Consider the following 26,197-nt stretch of genomic DNA (forward strand, 5'->3'; position numbering starts at 1 on the left):
ATGTTAAAACTACTCCTTCTTGTGCTCGTCAGCGGCTTCTCTGCAAGCTATCACCACTCATGGGCAACCGTATGACTACCTACAATATGTACTACAATGGCAGAAGACGAAATGCTTGAAGGTCGGGAAACGGTGCAAACCATATGAGGAGTTCACTACTCACGGCCTCTGGCCAACCAACCTCTCCAAGATATTGACATGCAAATCAGCTTCAAAATTTAGCAGGACTATGGTACGTATATATTTCTTATATCTTTTTATTCTTTCTTTAATGTGCTTTATATTCATTCCTTTTATTTACAGTTTTCATTTATGATCGATTGATCTGATATCGCCAAATCTAATTATAGCTTTCTATCTTAATAATATAATTAATTGGGAAATAGCCTTCTATGCCACCCTTTTCATAATTTTAAGTGAAAATACCACCCCTTCTCAAAAATTGTAAAACTATCACCTATAAATATATATTTATTGTAAACTTATTGCTCAGATATCACTGTTACAGAAATTTTGGTCTCTCAGAACTCCCTATTCACTCTCTTTGTGTTCGCTTGCTCTCTCTCTCTCTCTCACTCTCTCTCACAGTTGCTCTCTTCCTCTCTCAGCGCTTTCTCTCTCCATCGACCACCACCACTCTCTTTCTCCCTCTCACGCAAAACCTAGGCAGCACTCTCTCTTTCTCTCTTTGCAGTCAATGTTAGGGTTTGTTGAGGGGGTTCTTGAAGGTGAAAGAGAGGGTTGCTTCGTTAAATGCTCTCTCCCTTCAACAATCTCTCGCCTCTCTTTTCATGTCTTCAATGGACGTCTTTCTCTTCTCCTCTCGCTCTTTCAGGCCTCAAAACCCTAATTCTTGGTTTCGCTCGACTTTTTCACATACTTCCTCCTCATTCTCAATCCTCCTGCTGCATGAACTGAGCTTTTCTTTAGGTGTTTCTGCGATTTCCAATTCGGTTCTGTGTGCAAAACGAGTGATTCTAAGGTAGGTTTTGTATTTGTTATTGACTAGTTTGTCTTTTTGTACGGTTTTCATTTGAGAAGGATAATTTCACTAACCTGTGATTGATTTTGTGAAGTTTAGTAATTAGAGAGATTGGAAATTTCTGTATTTTAACTGTGAATTACTTCATGCTTGGATGAAACTTCTATTGGTCTGATTGATTTTGCTCTATGGATGACGAAGTGCCTCAATTTGCTATTTGTCATCTACGATTGGTTCGTTTGTGATGCGTGTTTTCAGTTCCATTTTATGATGCATATTTAGTGTGGGAATTTATTGTGGTGGCAATGGCTATTCCATTATAACACAGCTTTACCTCACTAGGCCCTAAATTAGTTGTTGAGTAATAATGCAGAAGTAAATTTGCTGTTATCATTGCTGTTTCAGCATCTAGTAGGATATTTTGCACTGTTCTAGTCTTAATGGTTAATTATGTGATTTTGAAATACTTATGTTAATTGGCGTGGGATTTTTCTCTTCCCTGTGCTATGAAACCTGCTAAATTTTGTTGTTATTCCATGTGGAAACAAGCTAGTTAACTGTTGTGTGTGCAGTGCCGTTACATAAAGAAGTTTGTTTGTGTAGAGCTTTGTCTTGGCAAGATTGCAAGAGACAAAATTGAGGTAGTCATCTAGATTGTGTATAATTTTATATTATCTCTCAAGGGTATAGCCCATCAATTGCCACTACTACAAAAAAGGAAAACCACGACGGAATTCACCGTCAGGTATTCTGTTTTCAAATCGTCGTGGAATCCACCGACATCTTTTCCATAACAAAACCACGACGGTGAATAACCGTCGCTGTTAAAACAAAAAACGCCATCAAAAATAAAAACCGACGTCTTTGTGCTGCAAAAAGACATAAAAAAATGAGGATGAGAATAGACGACCAACTCCAACAAAAAAAACGTCGTTAAAAAGGAAACAGATGACAAATATAAATACGACGTCTTTACAATCATAATAGACGACGTTATTGACACCTACTACGTCACAACATTTCCCACAACCGTCGTAAAATAAATTTTCCACTTCGATTTTTTATGAATTATGACGTGGAAATAGATGTCAGGTTCATTAATTACGACGTATGTATTTACTTAGACGACGTTGAAATGAATAAACAACGTCGGTTCCAAATAAATGAGAGCCGTATTACAGAATTTATACGTCATATTTTGAAAATAAACGACGTGGAAAAAATGATGGGGTCATTAATTACGACACAGTAATTTATAAGGACGACGTTGTCATCTATATACAACGTCGGTACCATGAAAAAGACCGCCGTGTTTAATAATTTATACGTCTTCATTAAAAAAATTAACGTCGTCTAATTCATCTTAACGTCGACGAATTTAATGGACTTCAAATACCGTCGTGAATTCATCCTTTTCCACTTCGTTTATTAAAGAACTTACGACGTGGTAAATTCATGACGACGTCGTCTTTTGTAACGTTCGTTAAAATTCTCATCCTTAGACGTCGGTATTATGGGATTGGAGTCGTGTTATTTTGAATTACATGGCGGTTCTTTATGCTTGTCCGACGTGTTATCCTGGATTACTGTTTCACAATAGCGTCGTGGTTCTTCATTGTTACTTTGCTTTAAGACGTCGGTAAATATATTGCGGTCGTTGAATGCTCCAAAACGTCGTTATTTATTAGAACAGACGTTTGTTTTTACATTTTTATCAAAACCGTCGTGTTTTGTAATCTGAACCAGTAATTTTTGTTCTGATTGTTTTGTGGCCAAAACCTGTATAATGAAAGTGAAGAAATCACATTACAATATATTACAAAATTAATGTCATACACTGCCAATTAAAAGCATCATTCAACCCATATATCTTCACACCTCATCTCGAATATTTTGACTCCCTAACTCAACCACCACTTCATCAAATGTGTCAACATTTGGCATCCCCCTAGTAAATGGCTCACACTCAATTCTCACATCACCTAAGACATCATCACCAATAACATCATTATATTCTCTATTAGGCATTGATAACACTACCGACCAACCACGATGCATCGGGTCGTCAACAAAAAATACTTGTTTGACTTGAGAAGCCAAAACAAATTGGTCATTCCTATGTCCAATTTTACTCAAATCTACAAGGGTAAATCCAAGTTCGTCCACTACAAGACCAGAAGTATTATCAATCCAATCACACCTAAAGACTGGGATTGTAAACTTTTGGTAGTCAAGGTCCCAAATTTCTTGAATGACACCATAGAAACCCATATTTGAGAGAATTGGGTTTTTATCCTTGGCACTAGCAACTTGCATAGTATGTGCAAGTAAATAAACTCCACTATTTTGAGTTGTCCGCACATCATCTTGTGCCTTGATGTTGAATTTAATACCTTTAATGAGATAGCTCCTATATAATGGCACTGCCATGTTTGGACCAGCTGCTAGCCACCTTAAATTTTCTGATACGCCATGATTGTCTTCCTCATTAAGTTCACTTTGAACCTGCAAATTAATCATATAACTTCATTCAATCTAACATAGAAAGAAGAAAATTAAAAGTCCAATATGTTATTCAATAACATATACCTTGAAGCGTAGCCATTGAATGAAAGTGCTATTGTGCTTATCCTGCAGCCACTTTGTTCTCTTTCTAAATTTTGGATAAGTGGTCTGGATGTGAATCATATGTTGCCTACATGACACACAAAATTCAAGTATTACGGTCCCAAACATATAAGATAAACATAAGAAATAATTTAAAATGGAAACTTAAAGAATAAAACTCATACGTACTCGATATAAGGTAGGACTTCCTCCGTATTCTCCAAGACATATAGATGTGCTTGGTTCAACAGGTCCCGATCAACTACGCCACTGTGCAACCTGATAATGGCTTTGAAACTCCCATCTTTTGGCTTGAAGGCACTCCAACTGCATTTAACATCGATAAATGCTCGTACAAAATTCTACAGCTTCTTCACTATATACCGCTCAGCAATGCAACCTTCGGGACGAGTACGATTCTGAACATACCCTTTAGCACTTTCATATATCTTTCAAACGGATACATCCATCTAAAATATACTGGCCCACACAGACGAACTTCTCTGACAAGATGTACTACTAGATGAACCATGATATCAAAGAATGAAGGGGGAAAGTACTTCTCAAGCAAACACAAAGTAACTACTACATCTTCTTCCAACTTATCTAGCTTGGAAACATCAACAGTCTTTGCACATATAGCATTGAAGAAGAAGCAAAACGAGTTATTGCATACCTTTGTGCTTCTCCAAAATGTAACGAATTGCCACAGGGAGCAATTGTTGCATTAAGGTATGACAATCATGTGATTTAAGGCCAAGAAGTCTTGAATCTTGTAAAGATACAAGATTTTTTATATTTGAAGAATAACCTTCAGGGACCTTCATACCATAGAAAGAATTGCAAACCTCTCTCTTCTCTCGCTCTTGACAAATTCCAAGGCCCGGAGGCAAACGAGTACGTCTTTCTCCATACTCGGGTTGCAAATCAGTTTTGACCCCCATGTTCAATAAATCTAATCGAGCAGCAATCCCATCTTTATTTTTTCCAGGGATCTCCAGCAATGTACCAATGATACTATCGCAAACATTCTTCTCAATGTGCATAACATCTAGGACATGCCTCACAGGAAGGTATTTCCAATACTCGAGATCAAAGAATATTGATTTCTTCTTCCAACAAACTCACACCATCTTCAACCATATGCAGCACTTCTTCTCCGGTTAATGGCTCAGAGGCGTGCCATATTCAGGTTTCCCATTAAAAGCTGCACGCTGCCTCCTATATGGATGATTGATCGGTAACCATTTTCTATGCCCAATGTAACAAATTTTGTGGCCATTTTTCAACCTGTGACTAGGTGTATCATCGCCGCATATTGGACAAGCTTTATATCCTTTAACAACACAACCAGATAAGTTTCCATAGGCGGGGAAATCATTAATTGTCCACATTAATGCAGCTCTGAGTGTAAAGTATTCTCCATTATGTGCATCATACACTCCTCCAATCCCATCCCACAAAGATTTTAAATCATCAATCAAAGGCTCCAAGTAGACGTCTATATCATTTCCGGCTGTTTAGGACCGGAAATCAATAAGGTCAACATCATGAACTTTCGTTTCATGCACAGCCATGGAGGGAGATTATATGTAACTAAGATAACTGGCCAGCAACTATATCTGCTACTTAGAGAACTGTGGGGATTGAATCCATCAGATGACAGAGCCAATCTCAAGTTTCTCGGCTCATTACCAAACTCGGGCCATTTATCATCAAGAAGTTTCCAAGACGGGGAATCCGCTGGATGAGACATATAACCGTCAATTGATTTTCTAGCAGCATGCCAAGTCAAACTCTTAGCAGTCTCATGTGATCGAAACATCCTTTTAAACCTTGGAATTGGAGGAAAATACCACACCACCTTCGCTGGCACACCCTCTTTCAAGATTGAATCTTTGCCTTCCTTCCACCTTGAGATACCACAATTAGGACAATGAGTTAAATCCTCATACTCCTTCCTATACAAGATGCAATCATTGGGGCATGCGTGCATTTTCTCATAACTCAGCCCCAATGCACACAAAGTCTTTTTTGCCTCATACATAGAGGCCGGTATTGTATTTCCTTCTGGAAGCAAATCGCCTTGAAGTATCAATAATTCTGTAAAACAGCCATCACTCATCCCATATTTTGCCTTCAAATTATACAACTTCACTAATGCCGATAACTTCGTGTACTTTCTACAACCAGGGTACAATGGTTGATCTCCATCCCCAATCACATTGGCAAACTCATAAGGATCAGATCCAAAATCACCAAAATCATTATCATCCATCTCTATTTCTTCAGACACAAAACTGTACCTACTATGGTCATCATCTTCTTCAACATTTCTACTAGCATTAGTAGTTGCTTCCCAAGGTTCTCCGTGAAATGTCCAATTCTTATAGCTTTGGTCAACTCCATTAAAGTATAAGTGATCCCTTATAATTCCAACCCCAAACAATTTCAAATTAACACATTTAACACATGGACAACGGATATGTGTGGTAGTTAGAAGATTTTCTACAGAAAAGTTCAAAAATGCTTCCACCCCTAACTCATATGCCTTCGATCTTCTATCCGAGTGCATCCATGACTTATCCATCTCCGACACTATACCCTATTATATATAATAAAGTGAAAAGGAAAGCAATGACCATCACTATAGCAGATTATATAAAGTCTAATAGCAAGTAATATACAACATAGACGACGGTTTTTAAACAAAAACAGACGTATTTGACATATATAGACGACGGATTTTACGTCGTCTAATTATAACCACGACGGTAGTTACATAACACCGCGTGTATAGTAATAAAAACGACGGTTTAAAGTAAAACCGTCGTCGTATGCCTGAAAACGCGTCGATATCCAGTTTATTTTCAAGATCCCAAAACCCTATTAAGAACACAACATAGACATGAAACCAAGCAAGAAACCAACATATACGTGAAACCAACATATACTAAGCATGAAAACAATAAATCCATTCCCAATTCAACATAACAGAGAGTGATTAAAAGATCCGACAAAATGAAATCCATTCCCAATTCAACATAACAGAGAGTGATCAAGAAAACATTAAACAGAAAATCCATGAACCCTTTAACAACATTATTAACAGATCGCAAAACATATACCTAAAACCCTTTAACAAAACAACGTAATATATCATTCAATGAATTTACAAGGGGAAGAGAGGGTTTGTACTTACAGGTTGGCAGAGCTCACAGATTATGACCAAATTGGATTTGACACAGCCTGGCCCAACTTTGAATTAGAGATGAAGTGAGAGAGCGAAATGTTATGTTGCGCGAAATCTGACAATTTTAGGGTTCAGGGTTAGAAGTATAAAAATAAGAGCCAAATCTGAAAATTTTAGGTCCCGCGAATATTTTAAGAAAGCGCGCTTTTAAAACATCGACCGAAAAAACACGCGTCGTTAAAATTTAACATTAAACATGACGCTAATTACATTAAAGGACGTCGTGGTAAAACTATGTACCACGCAAAATCAAAAAGGCGTTAAAACTATGAAAACCACGGCGGGGTTAATTAACTACCGACGTAGTAAACAATAATAAACGACTCACGTGTAAACAAAACGCGTCGCTTAAAAGAGAAACGACGTCGGATTTTTCACCATACGACGTAAACTCCATATTCCACGACTCAATCACCGTCGTTAAAAGTAATACCTAAACTTTAAAACCCTAAATTATATATTTGTAAAATTTAATTTTATAAAATTGTTTATGGTTTTACATCCTAAGAAATAACAAACATAAACCCTAAACCCCAAAAATTATACTTTAACCATAAACCCTAATAAATAACAACCCTAATCCCCAAACCCTAGACCCTAAATCATCAAACTATGTAAGTGATGCTATGACTCATCAAAACAATTTTATTTAGGTTGGATATTTTAATCTTTTATTACACAAACTGCATTTTTTTGGGTTTTAGGGGGAAGAAAATATATCAATGACTTCATAGAAGTTGAAGTTGAATTTTTTCAATTTATTTTAAATTTTGAATTAAAATTTTGAATTAAAAATAATAAAATATTCTTATGTCAACAACAAACCACGGCGGGGTTAATTAACTACCGACGTTGTAAACAATAATAAACGACTCACGTGTAAACAAAACGTCGTTTAAAAGAGAAACAACGTCGGATTTTTCACCATACGACGTAAACTCAATATTCCACGACTCAATCACCGTCGTTAAAAGTAATACCCTAAACTTTAAAACCCTAAATTATATATTTGTAAAATTTAATTTTATAAAATTGTTTATGGTTTTACATCCTAAGAAATAACAAACATAAACCCTAAACCCCAAAAATTATACTTTAACCATAAACCCTAATAAATAACAACCCTAATCCCCAAACCCTAGACCCTAAACCATCAAACTATGTAAGTGATGCTATGACTCATCAAAACAATTTTATTTAGGTTGGACATTTTAATCTTTTATTACACAAACTGCATTTTTTGGGTTTTAGGGGGAAGAAAATATATCAATGACTTCATAGGAGTTGAAGTTGAATTTTTGAATTTATTTTAAATTTATTTTTAAAATTTTGAATTAAAAATAATAAAATATTCTTATATCAACAACAAACCACGACGTTGTAAATAATAATAAATGACTCACATGTAAAAAGGACGTCGTTTAAAAGAGAAACCATGGCGGATGTTTCAGACGTAAAATACATATTCAACGACCTAATCACCGTCGTTATAAGGTATTAACCTAAACCCTAATAAACGACTTACTTGTTCAAAAGCACGTCGTTTAAAAGCGAAACCATGGCGAAATTGTCATCAAAACGACGCCTTATGTACGCCCCATCACGTCTAAATATCATTTTACGTCGGTTTTTTACATAATTATGTCGTTGGAAAGTTATTACACGTCGGTTACGCAATTTGTTTTTTCTTTTATATTATGAAAACCTCAACAAATTTTTAGGGAAAAAAAGGATGTATATTATAGACAAAATTTGGACATTATATATTATATAAAAATATCAAGTGTTCCAACAATCATCTAATCCATATGAAGGCAAACAAACTCTGCCCATTCTTTCCTGACTTCATCAATGGCTGCTTGGGGGTATGGCGCTTGATCTTTTCCCTTGGCAAACTGCAATCCATAAACAATGATTATTAAGCTTTACAAAATAAAAAGAAATTCAGACACAGACGACGTTTTTTTTTCATAACCGACGTAGTATATCGATTCAACGACGGTAATTTTAAATGACCGTCGTTGATAATACAAAAAACCACAAAAAATGTTTCTGAAAATTTTATTCTTACCTTCTTCTCAAACTCCAAGGAAGGATCCATGATGATGTCCCTCATGAAGCGCATCACATAATACCCGATTCGACACTCGGGTTGCTTTGGTGTGCCCTGGCAGAATTTTCCAGATTGGTGCTTTACGGCCTGGTTCGCCTATGTGGGAATTATAAATTTTTAAAGCACTGTTCACGATGTTTTTGCCCTCCTCATCAACCACACGATTTCCGCAGATGATCCAGAAAATAGACGGTTTCCCTCTTTGCCCTCACAATCAGCAAGACCCAATGATGGCTGCACAAAAATAAAATAAAAACGACGGTTAATATAAAAAGTCAGACAGAGGGAAAACGACGTTTATTTATAAAAACCGACGTATTATATAGTTTCACACGACGTAATAACTTAATCATCGACGTCATTATAAATTTATCACGACGATAATTAACTACCGACGTGGTTAGTTGTTTCAAACGACTCAATAAATAAATAACCGACGTGGTTAGATGTTTCAAACGACACGAATTAGTTAAACAGTTTTATAAGTGGTCAATTAGTGAAAATCATACAAACAAAATCCTTTTAAGGAGACTAACCTGGATTGTAAGGCATCATGAAAATCTGTTCACCATCTGCTTTTGAAGTCGATCGCTACAATTCGTGATCGCGCTTAGTGACCCAGCGTTGGCACTAACTTGAGCAGGTCGATAAAGCCAACCATGCTGCACATATTTGCTTCTCTCAAAACATCATATAAGCACCTAAATATATAAAACAAACGACGGTTATTTATACACAAACGACGTATTATACAATTTCACACGACGAATGAAATAGAAACAGACGTGATAACTAATTTATCACGACGGTAGAAAAAGAACGACGTGGTTAGTGGTTTAAAACGACGTAATAATTAAACAACCGACGTCTTATGATATAATGTTTGATATTTGATTAGGACAAACCTCATATATACTGCAACCACAGTAGCCCCAATTTCTTCCATGCCTGCAAACTGTGTAATATCTTCATGCAAGACGAAGGTACTTCGATCTGCACCAAACACCTCCTTCTCAATGTTGAAGGTCATGATCTTCTCCTGAGGCTTTAGTGTCGTTTCCACATAACGACAAAGGGACTGTAAGGAAGATGGCACCTCCACATTCGAATAATCAACTACTTCAAAGTACCTCTGTTTAAAGAAATAAAGCAAAATAAAATGACGTGGTAATTCATTAAAAACGACGGTTTAAATTAAAAAACGTCGTCTTATTATAATTTAAACGACGATAATTAAATACCGTCGTTTTATATAACTATCGACGTCGTAGAAAATAAATTCCGACGTCTAATGTGAAAACAAACGACGGTTTAAAGAAAAATATCGACGTCTGAAATGTGAAAAACAAATTAAAAAGGCAAAGTTATGAGAATATACCTCCTCGTCATGCTTTTCTTCTTCTTGTTTTTCTTCTTTCTTCTCTTCATCATTTGTTTCTTCCTTTTGTCCTTCATCTTTTTCTCTTTTTTCTTCCTTCTTCCCTTCATCTTTGTTTTCTCCTTTCTTCTCTTCATCTTGATTATCTAAAGCCCAGATTTCTGTTTTAAATAATAAATAAATATATATATAAGACAGATTGTACAGAGAGTAAAAAAATTAAACCAAAACGTCGTGGTAAGGCATAACCTAAGACGGTATGTAAGAATTATGGACGTCTTAAAATTATTAAACGATGGTAAATAATAAACGTCGTGGTAATTGTATATTACGTCGTTAAGGACTAAAACCGTCGTCTAAAAACCACAAAGTACGACGTCTAGTGGCGTGTAAAACAAGTAAACTAAATACGACGTGATATTTAAATAAACACGACGGGTTATTTATAAAATCGTCGTGGTATGTTTTAAAACGACGGGTTTATTCATAATAACGACGTCTAATGTAAAAAAAAAACAGAGAATTCAAAGTTCAGTTATGTTACCGTTTCTTCCTGCCTGCTTCCCCATTTTTGGCAGTATCATCCTCTAAATGTTGGGATCTCCCTTCAGCCCCGTAATGCTTGCTTTATCGACATTGGATTTATGGGACTTTGCTGTAGACCTTGGTTTTGAGAGGGGCTAGTTTTCGGTTTAAGCATGCTTGGATCAAAATTGGGGATGAGGTGGGAAAGCTGACTTAGTAAATGTTCCCTCTCAGCCTCTACTAATTGTTTGGTTCTAGCTTCCATCTTCTTAGTCTCCTCTTGAAGGACAAGTCTTACACTTTCCTTCAATTGATCAGCAAACTTTACCCTCTGTGGTCTAGGTAAATTGAAGAATTGCCTAGGGGAAATCCCAGCACCTACCCTCTTACTCTCCCCTGGATGCTCGGGACCCAAAGCCAAGGTCAAGACATCATTATCGCCATTACACTCGGACGCCTTCAGCCACTTGTTTTTGCAATTCATCCTAAAACAAAGACATACAAAAAAGTCAGCACAAGAAAACACACGACGGTTATTTATAAACAAATGGCGACGCAGTATATAATTTCACACGACGCACCAAAATAGAACTCGACGTTATAATATATTTATAACGACGTTAATTAAAACCGACGTGGTTAGATGTTTAAAACGACGCAATAAATAAACCACCGACGTCTTTTTCTGTAATTACAGAAAACAGAGTTGTGATTCCAGATTTAGATCTTTCACGACGTTTTTGAAAACATTTCGACGTAGTAATAACATTAAAACGACGAAAAAATTAACCACCGACGTCTTATCTATACTTACAGAAAACAGAGTTGTGATTCCAGTTTTAGATCTTTCACGACGTTTTTTAAAATATTTCGACGTAGTAAAATCATTGACACGACGAAAAAATATAACATTAGACGTAATAAGAATTATATATACACAGTTTAATAAAATTTTAAAACAGAGTGTGTAGGCTTACAATTAATTTTGCTTTCTCTGCCACCTTTGGATCTGGGATGTTACCATGTTTGTCCTGTCTAGCTTTCTTCCATAAGGTAGATCGATCAATTTCTACCCTAGGCATGGTTTCCTCCAATTGATCCTCCAAACCAGCATATCCTTTTCGAGACAATCGATGATTGTACTCAAGTTTCTCCCTAATCTGTGAATGTTGAGAATGCACAGACTCAAATTCTTTGGATAACCTTGAAGCTACAAAGGCATCCCATTCTCGCTTTCTCTATGAATTTATATACTTGGGTTGGCTTAATTTCTCCCTCTCCTTGATGTATGGAAGGATATAATGCCTCGTCAGTGTAGACTTGAAATCCTTCCATTTCTTGGCAGCAGAAGATAACACCGAGCTCTTGCCCCCTTGACCTACCACAAAAGCCATGTCAACGGCTTCCCAAATCTGCTCCTTTATATCATTGGGGATTTCAGCCCATTTCTTGTCCACAAGTGGGACTCTGGAGCGTGCCAACACACCAATGTAGGACTGCATCTCAGTATGTGCAGGCCACATCCTTTCCCCCTTTTATTGTACTCAACAACTGGCTTGATTTTCTGCAATTTTCTCTTCACAACACGAGGCATTGTGCTCATACCTCGACCTGACTTTGAATCCTCAGAAATTGTTGTCGGGCTGCTTGGTTCTGTCTCAGCAGATGAAACAAACTTCATCTTCTTCAAGGGCTTGTCTTGAGGAGTTACCATTCCAAGCTCCTTACCTCCATTTTTTTTGGAGCCAGAGTACTTACTTTGGTCTTGAGAAACCATGGTTACAGAATAAACAAACCTGCAAGTGAAAATATTTCGGGAAAAAATTAGAACACAAACGACGGTTATTTATAAACTACGACGTATGATAAGATTTTACACGACGTAATAACATAACATCAGACGTAATAAATGTTTAAAGAAGAAACAATACAAATGTTTAAACAACGACGAAACAATATTAAATAAGACGTAATAAGAACTTATTACGGCGATATTTACACGACGTCGTGATATTCATATTAACACGACGTAAATATTAATATACCGTCGTGTTATGGATATTCACACGACGTCAATAATAAGCTATCGTCGTATTTATAAGAAACCAAAAACATTTTTCTTTCTCTGTGAATGTTTGATTGCAGGTTTAATTTCTCTGAAACATGGTTTTTGTTTTTCCTAATTTGATAAAATACAAAGAAAAAAAGCTTTGGCATCTTTTTATAGACGACGGTATCTTGAAACAACGTCGTGGTATGAACATTCACACGGCGTCAATAATAAGATATAAATCGTCTATATAAGATACCAAACCCTACTTTCTTTCTCTCTGTATTTTATCAAATTAGGAAAAACGAAAACCATGGTTCAGAGAAATCAAACCTGCAACTAAACAAGCAAATAAAAATTTGACCGTCTGTTTAAAAACAACTTAGATCAATTTTAAGACGACGCTAGGACGACTGACGAACCGTCGTGGTCTACATATTTAACCACATAAATACAAAGCTACCGTCGTCTTATTTAGTTGAATTAGTTGTGTTCAAAGTTGAAACTTTCCCTCTCTTTCTGTGTATTTTATCAAACTTGAAAGAATAAAAATGATTTTCGCCAGAAAAAAGGTAAAAAGATTTTCAAAACAAAAACAGTATGAGCATGCAAAATAGCAACAAAAATAGTGAGAAATGAAAGCTTACCTTTTGCGTGCAATGAAAGCTTTCTCTCGGATTTTGGTGTTTAAGTTCAGAGGCGACGACGAAGACAAGAGGAAGACGATGAGATACTCTGACGTGCTCGACAAGGAAAAAGACGAAAAGTTTTCTCTGGGAGATTGAAATTTTTTCTCGGGTTTGGAAACAGTGCATGTGTAAGTCAGGTAGACGAAAAGTTGTATATGTATACAAACCGTTTCATAGTAATAAGACGGCGGTTTACATATAACGACGACGTATTAATAGACAAACTACGACGTTAATTTGAACTTATGACGTGGTACATAATACGACAGTAGTGTTGTAGGTACCGCCGTAGTAAACTCCTAAATAAAAGTCGATAACTCAATATCTCGCGTCATGGTAGAAATATTTAACACGACGGTTGTTTTAAATTTACGACGTTTATTTTTATAATATACGTCGTTTTATTGTAATATACCGACGTGGATAACACTAAACTAAAACGACGTATTATTTTTTCACGACGTGGATTCGTTTTTACACGTCGTTATGTGTAATATAACCGACGTGGATTTTATTTTTTTATTATAAATATAATTTTTTTCTCCTTTTTCTTATAGTTTATTTTTCAAAAACAGTGCCTTATACATATAGTTTTTTTTCCCGAGGAAATTAATGTTCTAGAATATATAAAGTTTCTTTTCTAGGTGACTGATTTAAATCAAATAAAAATATAAAACAACGACTGTTTTTGTTATACGATCGTTGTTTCTTGTCGTCTTAAGTAAGAAGAAAACGACGTAATGTATTTGTTACCGACGAGGATTATTTTTGTTAAACGTCGTTATGTGTAATATAACCGACGTGGATTTGGTTTTTTAATTATAAATAGGGTTTTTTTCCACGGGTTCTTTCAGTTTTAGTATTCGATTAGGGTTTCAACTTCTTCTTGCCCCTTTCTCTGTCTCACCTCATCTCTTGGGAGGCAATTGTTTGAATGTTGGTTATCTGTGGCTGATTGCAAATCACCAATTTTCAATAAATTGTCTCGCTGATTGCAAATCTGTGGCTGCCGTCGTGAAGTTTTAGGAGGCAATTGTTTGGATGTGAATGTGTGTGTGCGTTTGTGTAGATACACAAACGCACACGCATCATTCACTTCCAAAAAATTGTCTCTCGATTGCAAATGAGGCTGCCGTCGTCAAATTTCAGATGCAATTTTTTGGATGTTAATGTGTATGTGCGTTTGTGTATCTCAAAGACACAAATACACATACATCATTAACCTCTAAAATATTGTCTTCTGGTAAGATGATGATGAGCAACAGAGTTCCATCTTGTAAGATTTCCTAACCCTTGTGATCTCAGAATAATCTGATTATGTCGGCGGTTTTCTATATAAACCGTCGTGGTTATTTCAATTCTTGTCGTTAAGTAGATCTACCGACGTAGGATAACAAAATCCAAGAAATAAATTGTTAAAAACAATTCTTATTCAGACGACGGTTTAAATATAATGTATGACGTATAAAGTGGACAAATACGACGTTAAATTATATAATACGTCGTTATATGAAAACCCCAACTTGGTAAGAATTAAAGATGTCGTCGTAGAAATACGAGAAAGACGTCGTTATATTTACCTTTGCCGTAGTTGTACATTAATTTAATACGGCGGTATTTTGTATTTTACCGCCGTGGATTTATTTGTAATTATACGGCGCCTTATACGAAAACTTGGTCGTGTTAATTTCGGGTAAAACGACGGCTTTTTTTGAAACCGTCGTCTTTACTTTCTACGTCGGTCGGTTCATAACTTCCGCCGTTATTTGTTGGCTTCGATTTTACCTCTTGAAAATCCTATTTCAATAAGACGTCGGTTTTTAAATTAAGTACGTCGTGTTTTATGAACAGCCATTTGAAACTCCATTTTTTAGTTGTCTAATGTGTTATTACACGGCGGTTTTATAAAACCGTCGTCTTTTAAAAAACAACGACGGTTTTCACTTAGACCGTCGTGTTTTTCTGGTCGTCTTTTTCACTTTTTGTAGTAGTGTGCCAAAGTCAGTTGAATTATGCAGTTTAGAAATTTAATCTAGGAAATTATCGATGACAATGTCACGAGAGGTCCCAAATTCGATCCCTGCCCATAATACTTAAAGAGTTCAGTGTGACTGATAATTCATATATGCTCAACTTGCATGATGTATTTTTTTAATCCCATTGCTGAAAGTGAAGGACAATCTTTTGATTAGTACCTCGTGGTTTAATCAATTCAGGGAATCTGTGCTTTCTCAATGCAACGCTACAAGCTCTTCTATCCTGTTCTCCTTTTATTCAAAAGGAATTGAGAACTCGCAAAGTGCCTAAGGTTTCTTTTGTTTATTCGATTACTTTGCATTTACGTGGTTTTAGTAGAATTGCTAATTTGCAAATAACAAAATTTATATAGACTACTGATCTCAGAAAATAGGAAGCTACCTTGCCTATGCTTGTTCTTTTTCTGGCTAATCACATAACTAATATGTTGTCCATTTGAATTTGATTTTATTAGGTTGGCTATCCAACATTGGGTGCATTTGCAGAGTTCATCTCCGAATTTGACATGCCTAGTGGTCCAAGTTCAAAGAACAAAGATGCAGGTGTTCTTGAGACTGGTAGGCCTTTTAGCCCTGCCATGTTTGAAGGCGTTCTTAAAATTTTACTCCAGATGTACGAACTAGCATCTCGGGCAGGCCAAGGTGTGTATCTGATCTAGGTCAATAATTTTTTGTTCTAGGTTTTGTCTTTTTGTATTTTTTATTTCTATGTTGAGCCTTCTTATTGCAAATTTAATCCTTGATTGTACTGCTGGCTGAAATTGTAAGGCACGATCATTGCAAAAAGATTTAGGCACATGCATCTATTTGTAGTCACAAAAGATGTCCTTCCCTGCCACTTTTTTTCTTTTAAATCCCTTATGCACTGTTTCCTTTCTTTCTTTATATTAATATCTTTTCACTATTTCCAAATAAACAAGAAAGGTCGACATGTAGCACAATTTTGTTACTTTGTGATTCTCATAAATCTTGTATTGATCGGTAATGGTTTTCCTTCAGTATTATTAGGCTTGTTTGATAATTCTCATGCTTTACAATTTGTCCGATGGCTTAAAAAGTGCCACCGCTGTATATAGCCCATGACTAAAATGCTCACTGTTACAAAGTGTCTCCACTTAAATTGTTTATTTTCAAAACATGTTACACCTTTTCCAATTTATTTCTCTGTTTGTGGTTTATTACACCTGTTGCAACCCATTTAATGTGAAATAATGGGTTAGACTGAGATATTTTAGAAGTTAACTTGTGATCGGTAAAATGTTGTAACAAATAGGTTAACAATCTTCTGTACTATTCTGAGTTCGCCAATATTTTCATGGACCAAGGAAAGAAGAAACCTAGAACACCTCAAGAGTGATTACCAAAGGGTTAAATTTGCATTGTTTAGTTTCTTCTTTGTCTAGTGTAAATATTTATGTCGGTATGTCTATATTCTACTTTCTATTTTAAGTTGCCTAGTGAAACTATTTTTGTTTTTCAGACAAGAAGATGCTCAGGAGTTCCTTAGCTTCATTATGGATCAGATGCATGATGAATTACTTAAGCTTGAAGGATAGCCCTCGAGTATTAATGGGCTCAAATCATCTCTAGTATCTTCTGCAGAAGAAGATGAATGGGAGACGGTTGGCCTTAAGAATACATCTGCAGTAACCATGACACAGAGTTTTGTTCCTTCAGAATTAAGCGATATTTTTGGAGGACAATTGATCTTGATCTTGGTTTTTCTTTCTTTTTTCCTGCTGAGGAAAGAAGAACTTTTTTTTAGAGAAGGGTGGGTGACTATCAAAGAGCATTATTTCAGGCCTCCAAGATGGTGGAAAGAATTTCATCTTCAAGAGCATTTTGTTACTCTTCTTTGAGCCAGCAATTTGTATATTGTATTTCAAGGGATATATATAATGTCATAGTCTAACTGAAGTTGTATTAATTTATGCCGAGCCGTCCTTAGCTTGGGGTGGTTATCATTATCCGTATAGAATTTTGTATCTATAATTTAAAATTCCATTATAATAAGGTGGAAAATGTAAAATGTGCATCATATCTCAATCTTATCATTGTGTTTGCAAAATGATGCATGCCTTAGCTACTTTCAATGTTAACAATGTCTCCAATTTCATAGGGTGTGTATATCATTGGTAGGACAAATGTAAGGAGAAATGTCTGATATAATCACTTTCTGTTTCTTTCTGCAGTTTTGTCTTCACAATTTCTGTTTCTTTCCTCTTTTCTTTTCAGATTGCACAAGAAAAAGAAAAGCCGCGCCCAACTTGTTTATTGTATTTGTATTGCTCTTTTATTGCTTGTCTATTGCCACTTTATTGCTTGTTTATTGCTATCATATTGCTTTTGTATTGCATGTCTGTTATCACTTCATAATCTACATGCCATTACTTTCGTATTGCTTTTGTTTATTGCTTTTTGGTTGGTTTTCTTAATTAATATAATTTGTTACAGGGAAAGCAACTATGAGTTTGATTTATAAAAAGGATGTGACTTCCTTAATGGAATTACATTCTTACAATAATAAATAATAATAATAAAAAGCAATAACGGAATCACATTCTTACACCTTAATGGAATTACATTCTTACACCAATAGCTGAACACGAATCAATCATATTGAAGAGATACATATACAGTGCTTGTTGTACCTTATTTATATGATAATGAATAATGATATGACATTTTCCTTTACAAAATAAACTAATACAATCAAGCGTTTTCTGATTTGATCTCTTTGTTCTTGGTGTGCTTGAGGTTGAATGAAGTTCACTCCGGGTTTGTTTGAACAGGTTTCACTCTGGCTTTCATCTGAGCAGGATGTCTTGTATTCTTATGTAGGTGTAAATCATTGAACAGTTTGTTTTATAGAGCATAGCCATTCTTTGAAAGTTTAGGCATGTCCGTGTTGTGTGGCATTATCTATCTGCTTCATGCTTCGTATAAAAATAAAAGATGGAAGTTTAGGGCCCGTTTCGATACTAAGATTTGAATTTGATATCTATGGATTATAAATATGTGCATTTCAAATTTATAAATTTGAAATCAACATGTTTGGTTTACATATTTTACAACAAGAATTTCAGTCAAGGATTTCAAATGTTTGAAGAATCGCTAGGCAGTAGGTGGGCGGCATGCAGGGAATTGGGGCCTAGGTGTTTCATTTTTTATATAATTATTTTGTATTATAAATTTATACCAAAATCATGCAAAATAAAAGGATTTATAAAAGAAAACTTTAACATTTTTTGACCTCTATATTATCTGACTTTTACTTTTGCCTATGTATCTCTGACTCTGTTTTTTCCCTCAGGCTAGATTAGCTCTTGGAGAGTTGCGAAAGGAAAATAATTCCTAAGAAGCCTTTGGCCAATAACTAATCCACCTTCAAGTCAAGAACATCTTTTACATCCTCAACTTTTACAGAAGCCTCTCCGCCCATTCCTTGCTCGAGGGTATTTTGACGATGTAGGAGTGTAAAATGTGATTCCATTAAGGACGTCGTGTCCTTTTTGTAATATGTTGTAGATTATGAATATATAGTGGGAATGTGGAGTTTTTGTATTGCCTTTGGATTGCTCCCCTATTGTATTTGTATTGTCATCGTATTGCCATTGTAGTGTCATGGTATTGCCTGGTTATTGCACTGATATTTCTTTCTTATCACCTGTTTTTTCAAGTCTATCTTGTGAAGGAACTTATAAGGATATTTTGTAAAAGAAAACGCTTGATTGTATTAGTTTATTTTGTAAAGGAAAATGTTAGATCATTATTCTTTATCATATAAATAAGGTATAACAAGCACCGTATATGTATCTCTTCAATATGATTGATTCATGTTCAGCTATTGGTGTAAGAATGTGATTCCATTATTGCTTTTTTATTGATTATTTATTATTGTAAGAATGTGATTCCATTAAGGACGTCACGTCCTTTTTATTAATCAAACTCATAGTTGCTTTCCCTGCAACAAATTATATTAATTAAGAAAACCAACCAAAAAGCAATAAACGAAAGCCATATGAAAGTAATGGCATGTAGATTATGAAGTGGTAACAGACATGCAATATAAAAGCAATACGATAGCAATAAACAAGCAATAAAGTGGCAATAGACACACAATAAAAACGCAATACAAATACAATAAACAAGTTGGGTGCGGCTTTTCTTTTTCTTGTGCAATCTGAAAAGAAAAGGGGAAAAAACAGAAATTGTCAAGACAAAACTGCAGAAAGAAATAGAAAGTGATTATATCAGACATTTCCCCTTACATTTTTCCTGCCAATGATATACATACCCTATGAAATTGGAGACATTGTTGACACTGAAAGTAGCTGAGGCATGCATCATTTTGCAAACACAATGATGAGATTGAGATATGATGCACATTTCACATTTTCCACCTTATTATAATGGAATTTTAAATTATAAATACAAAATTCTATACTGATAATGATAACCACCCCAAGCTAAGGACGGCTCGACGTAAATTAATACAACTTCAGTTAGACTATGGCATTATATACATCCCTTCAAATACAATATACAAATTGCTTTTGTTTATTGTTTTTTGGTTGGTTTTCTTAATTAACATAATTTGTTGCAGGGAAAGCAACTATGAGTTTGATTTATACAAAAGACGTGACGTCCTTAATGGAATCACATTCTTACAATAATAAATAATCAATAAAAAAGCAATAATGGAATCACATTCTTACAGCAATAAGCTGAACATGAATCAATCATATTGAAGAGATACATATACGGTGCTTGTTATACCTTATTTATATGATAATGAATAATGATCTAACATTTTCCTTTACAAAATAAACTAATACAATCAAGCGTTTTCTTTTACAAAATATCCTTATAAGTTCCTTCACAAGATAGACTTGAAAAAACAGGTGATAAGAAAGAAATATAAGTGCAATAACCAGTCAATACCACGACACTACAATGGCAATACTATGACAATACAAATACAATAGGGGAGCAATCCAAAGGCAATACAAAAACTCCACATTCCCACTATATATTCATAATCTACAACATATTACAAAAAGGACACGACGTCCTTAATGGAATCACATTTTACACTCCTACATCGTCAAAATACCCTCGAGCAAGGAATGGGCGGAGAGGCTTCTGTAAAAGTTGAGGATGTAAAAGATGTTCTTGACTTGAAGGTGGATTAGTTACTGGCCAAAGGCTTCTTAGGAATTATTTTCCTTTCGCAACTCTCCAAGAGCTAATCCAGCCTGAGGGAAAAAACAGAGTCAGAGATACATAATTTGTTACAATGAAATTGGTTGGATGAGAATCGCATATGTGCTTCTTCAAAGGTGCATGCTTGTGCTATCTACAAACTTATATAAATTTGATGAACAATTCTTGCAAACTGGGAAAAAAATTCCTACTCAGGCGAAAGTACAATTATGAGTACTTCCCAAAACTTATAAGTCCTAAGCACCATCCAGAAGGAAGAATATAAATAGACAAAATATCTTCTTCTAACATGTAAACAGAAAATTAGAAATTATCAAGTACAAGATTTCTCAAGAAAAGTCATTAACATGAATATTCAAGAACCGTGATAGGACTAATATTGGTATAAAACCTACTTTACTTTACATAGTGCATCACAGATAAATTCTAGCAATATATACACTGCACAAAATAGTGACTTCTTCTATTAAACTAAAATCCTTGTTATCATTTTTACCTCCCAATGGGATTTGAAGCTAGGATGAGTACTTCACTAATTTGTTGTTCCTATAAAACATCCAATACTTGCTTGGACAAGGTCAGCCAAAGAGTGTAAAGACTCAAAAACGATCATATACTTTTCTTGTTCAAGTAGGACATGCATTCTTTCAAGGGCCATATGAAAATTTAGTCAAACCTTCTTTCCCTTTTGAATTTCTGTACGAAATTATAGGGTTCATAGAAATAGCCAAAATTAATTGCAAACAAGCAACCTAAAACAGAGCCCAAAATATCCAATCAGAAAAACGATCCAAATACACAAAACCAATGAAACCCATTTGAGTTCTTACACTTGAGTTTGTTGGTGACCTAAAAACAATTAGATATTGCCAAAGTTAAAAGAGATTATTCTATTTCTCCATCTCATATACTCAATCTTCAAGAGTTTCTCGTATTAAAGCATATAAAGAACTTCAAAGAAGTAAAATATTTAAGCAATACTGAGTGATACACAAACCAACATCTACATGAATGTCAGCACCTTCTCTACGAAGACTGATACTCCTAACCTGCAAACAAATTTAATGCGTACATATATTAGACAAAAGCATTATACGTTCTAAGGTATCAATAATGAGGAAAAAAAAGAAGCAAGGACATCATCAGGATGAAGGACTTATGCAGGACCAAACTGATTTCCATCAGATATAGTAGTACCAACATTTGTAATCTGACCTATGTTGTAAATGATGATTCATGATTACTTTAATAAAACGAGCAAATTTATTACCATCATCAAAGTCAAAAGCTTTGGATTTAAAATTTACACTATCCCACCACAACAACTGCCAAGACCAAAAGGAAAGTAAAGAACTTAACTTATTAAATTGTATATGGCAATCCAAAATCCAAAGCACCAGAACAAGCTTGAAAGGGATGAAAACTAAGTTTACCTACTTTTTGGTTTGCTGAAGTTTTAAGATTGACAATAAGGTCACACTTGTTCTGCTGACTCGCACTTCATCATCCTTGTTATCTAAAACCAGTGAAAAAACTAGAGTACCGAGTTATCATAATAAAAATAAAAAGTAATAAAATCCTAACTAAATCTAAATGGAATTTTCCTTGGAAGGAGGCTTTATCAACATCTAGTGTGAGAGATACAAAGGCAAACCAAACCAGAAACTGTCCTACTCAAGGTCTCAAAAATGAAAATCATATGGTTCATAGAAATAACTGAAATTAATGGCAAAATAAGAATCCATAACAGCACCCACAATATCCAATCAGAAAAACGACTTGAGATATATAAAAGAATGAAGTGTCAACTAAGGCCCATTTTCTTGTAGTGAAAGTAGAATATAGACATGCCAACATAAATATTTACACTAGACAGAGAAGAAACTAAACATTGCAAATTTAACCCTTTGGTAATTACTCTTGAGGTGTTCTAGGTTTCTTCTTTCCTTGGTCCATGAAAATATTGGCGAACTCAGAATAGTACAGAAGATTGTTAACCTATTTGTTACAACATTTTACCAATCACAAGTTAACTTCTAAAATATCTCAATCTAACCCATTATTTCACATTAAATGGGTTGCAACAAGTGTAATAAACCACAAACAGAGAAATAAATTGGAAAAAAGTGTAACATGTTTTCAGAAAATAGACAATTTAAGTGGAGACATCAGAATGAGCATTTTAGTCATGGGCTATGTCAGGCAGTGGCACTTTTTCAAGCCATCAGACAAATTGTAAAGCATGAGAATTATCAAACAAGCCTAATAATACTGAAGGAAAACCATTACCGATCAATACAAGATTTATGAGAATCACAAAGTAACAAAATTGTGCTACATGTCTGACCTTTCTTATTTATTTGGAAATAGTGAAAAGATATTAATATAAGGAAAGAAAGGAAACAGTGCATAAGGGATTTAAAAGAAAAAAAGTGGCAAGGAAGGACAACTTTTGTGACCACAAATAGATGCATGTGTCTAAATCTTTTTGCAATGATCGTGCCTTACAATTTCAGCCAGCAATACCATCAAGGATTAAATTTGCAATAAGAAGGCTCAACATAGAAATACAAAAATACAAAAAGACAAAACCTAGAATAGAAAATTATTCACCTAGATCAGATACACACCTTGGCCTGCCTGAGATGCTAGTTCGTACATCTAGAGTAAAAATTTAAAGAACGCCTTCAAACATGGTAGGGCTAAAAGGCCTACCAGTCTCAAGAACACTTTCATCTTTGTTCTTTGAACTTGAACCACTAGGCATGTCAAATTCAGAGACGAACTCTGCAAATGCACCCAATCTATATAAATTCAAATTCAAATGGACAACATATTAGTTAAGTGATTAGCCAGAAAAAGAACAAGCATAGGCAAGGTAGCTTCCTATTTTCTGAGATCAGCAATCTATATCAATTTTGTTATTTGCGAATTGCAATTCTACTAAAACCACGTAAATGCAAAGTAATCGAATAAACAAAAGAAACCTTAGGCACTTTGCGAGTTCTCAATTCCTGCAGAAGTTGAACAAAAGGAGAACAGGATAGAAGAGCACTGAGTGTTGCGTTGAGAAAGCACAGATTCCCTGAATTGATTAAACCACGAGGCAACAAGGCCGTAACAACTGTAACAGGCCCATTCAAACACTTATGTAGTTCCCCCTTTACCTTAGAAGCTGATAAATCATCAATCGAACCATTCTGCTCTCTGTTATGCAATTCCAGACTTGGAAATTGATTGGAGAGGCTACATCAATAGATCAAAATCAATCAGATCAATAGAAGTTTCATCCAAGCATGAAGTAATTCACAGTTCAAATACAGAAATTTCCAATCTCTCTAATTACTAAACTTCACAAAATCAGTCACAGGTTAGTGAAATTATCCTTCTCAAATGAAAAGCATACAAAAAGACAAACTAGTCAATAACAAATACAAAAACTACCTTAGAATCACTCGTTTTGTGCACATAACCAAATTGGAAATCCCAGAAACACCTAAAGAAAAGCACGAATTTTGTCTGAGAGGATTGAGAATGAGGAGGAAGTATGTGAAAAAGTCAGAATCGAAACCAAGAATTAGGGTTTTGAGGCCCGAAGGAGCAGAGGAGAAGAGAAAGACGTCGATTGAAGACATGAAAAGAGAGGGAACTGAGAGATTGTTGAAGGGAGAGAGCATTTAACGAAGAAACCCTCTCTTTCACCTTCAAGAACCCCCTCAACAAACCCTAACATTGACTGCAGAGAGAGAAAGAGAGTGTTGTTTAGGTTTTCGCGACAGAGGGAGAAAGAGCGTGGTGGTGGTCGATGAGAGAAAGCCGAGAGAGGAAGAGAGAACTGTGAGAGAGAGTGAGAGAGAGAGAGAGCAAGCGAACGCAGAGAGAGTGAATAGGGAGCTGAGAGAGACCAAAATTTCTGTAACAGTGATATCTGTGCAATAAGTGAACAATAAATATATATTTATAGGTGATAGTTTTACAATTTTTGAGAATGGGCGGTATTTTCATTTAAAATTATGAAAATGGTGGCATAGAAGGCTATTTCCCTAATTAATTAGCTGCAAAATAATGCTTCATTGCTATCGAAGATGAAAAATTCCTGGCCAAATCTGGAGCAGAGAGTTGCCCAAGGAAAAGACAATGATATGTGGTTTTGGGCGATGGAGTAGGAAAAACACGGTACATGTGCCAAGTTTTCTAGCCAGAATACTTACTTGTCAAAAGCATGTGATTTGTGGGAAGAAAACAAGATTAAGGAGATTTTTGAGCACCACAAAATCATTCCATGAAACGCGACGCCGTATAAAGATGTTTTGCTTATGAATGAACTATTCAAATGGAAACTCGCAGTTCTCCTCTCCTTCTTTGCCATAGAGTCAACGGCGATTATTTGTTGTGGGAGGTTGTCCTTTGCTATGACGACAACACGGCTAAAAAACAGATGAATTGTTCTGATCAAAGTGCAAGACAAACAAATTGCGGAACGTCCATCTTTTATAAATAATAATAATTAGAGTATTACAAGTAAATAAAAGATATTGAGGATGTCCTTAACAGATATTTCCAAGTCAGTCACTCAACAATACTTATAAATACAAAACTATATATAAATTTATCTTATGAGTGATGTTTTAATTTTAGTTGTTTGTGCAAAACTATAGATATTTTACACTTTACTTGATTACTCTCATAATATCAATACAGATCATGAAGTGTTGCCATTGCACATAAAAAAACATATATAAATTTAAAACCAAAACAATGAATAAAAAATCATATTTTTATATTTTTATGTTAAATGTAGAGGCGAAATGGTATTTTTATATTAAAACCAAAACAATGAATAAAAAATCATATTTTTAAAATAGCAATAAAAGAAAATCAAATTAAAAACCCAACAAAAATAAAGAAAAATAAAGTTTGAGGGGAGTAGAAATCAGGATAGAGGGGGAGAGAGAGTTTAATTTGAATTTTTTAGTTTTTTTAATTTTTTATTCATATTTTAATCAATTTTCATATATAATAAAAATACCATTTTGGCCCTACATTTAACATAAAAATTAACAAAATTGACGACAGGACCATTTGTCAGAACGAAACTAAAGTTAAATGACCACGGGAACCATTTTAGAAATTGAGGTACTCAAATGCAAATCGAGTCTAAATTCAGGGACTAATAAAACGATTAACCCTCCATACATTATTTATTCTTGTCTATATATGAGCAAAATACTTGAAAAAAAAACATGTAAAATGACGGGGGATGCTAGTTCAAACTCAAAGCCACTCTAACATATGACTTGCTCATTCATCTCAAACTTTGTCCAATTGGGTTTTGGTG

At 35.0% G+C, this 26,197-nt stretch overlaps 2 long non-coding RNA genes and 1 pseudogene across 2 annotated transcripts; 2 read left to right on the forward strand and 1 right to left on the reverse strand.

Moving 5' to 3' along the window:
- Nucleotides 1-25,360, forward strand: LOC148915716 (ribonuclease S-4-like; annotated as a pseudogene).
- On the forward strand, nucleotides 16,102-17,602 carry LOC107881550 (uncharacterized). Its single transcript, XR_016122176.1, has 2 exons — nucleotides 16,102-16,275; nucleotides 17,114-17,602. It is a non-coding gene; the product is annotated as an uncharacterized LOC107881550 (long non-coding RNA).
- LOC148915717 (uncharacterized) lies at nucleotides 20,469-22,548 on the reverse strand. The gene is made up of 3 exons (XR_016128454.1): nucleotides 22,130-22,548; nucleotides 21,881-21,908; nucleotides 20,469-20,891 (listed from the first exon to the last, which is right to left on the reverse strand). It is a non-coding gene; the product is annotated as an uncharacterized LOC148915717 (long non-coding RNA).
- Nucleotides 25,361-26,197: the final 837 nt, after the last annotated feature.

Source organism: Prunus mume, linkage group LG7, assembly GCF_029339155.1.
Source record: "Prunus mume cultivar Tortuosa linkage group LG7, ASM2933915v1, whole genome shotgun sequence".
Lineage (NCBI taxonomy): Eukaryota > Viridiplantae > Streptophyta > Magnoliopsida > Rosales > Rosaceae > Prunus > Prunus mume.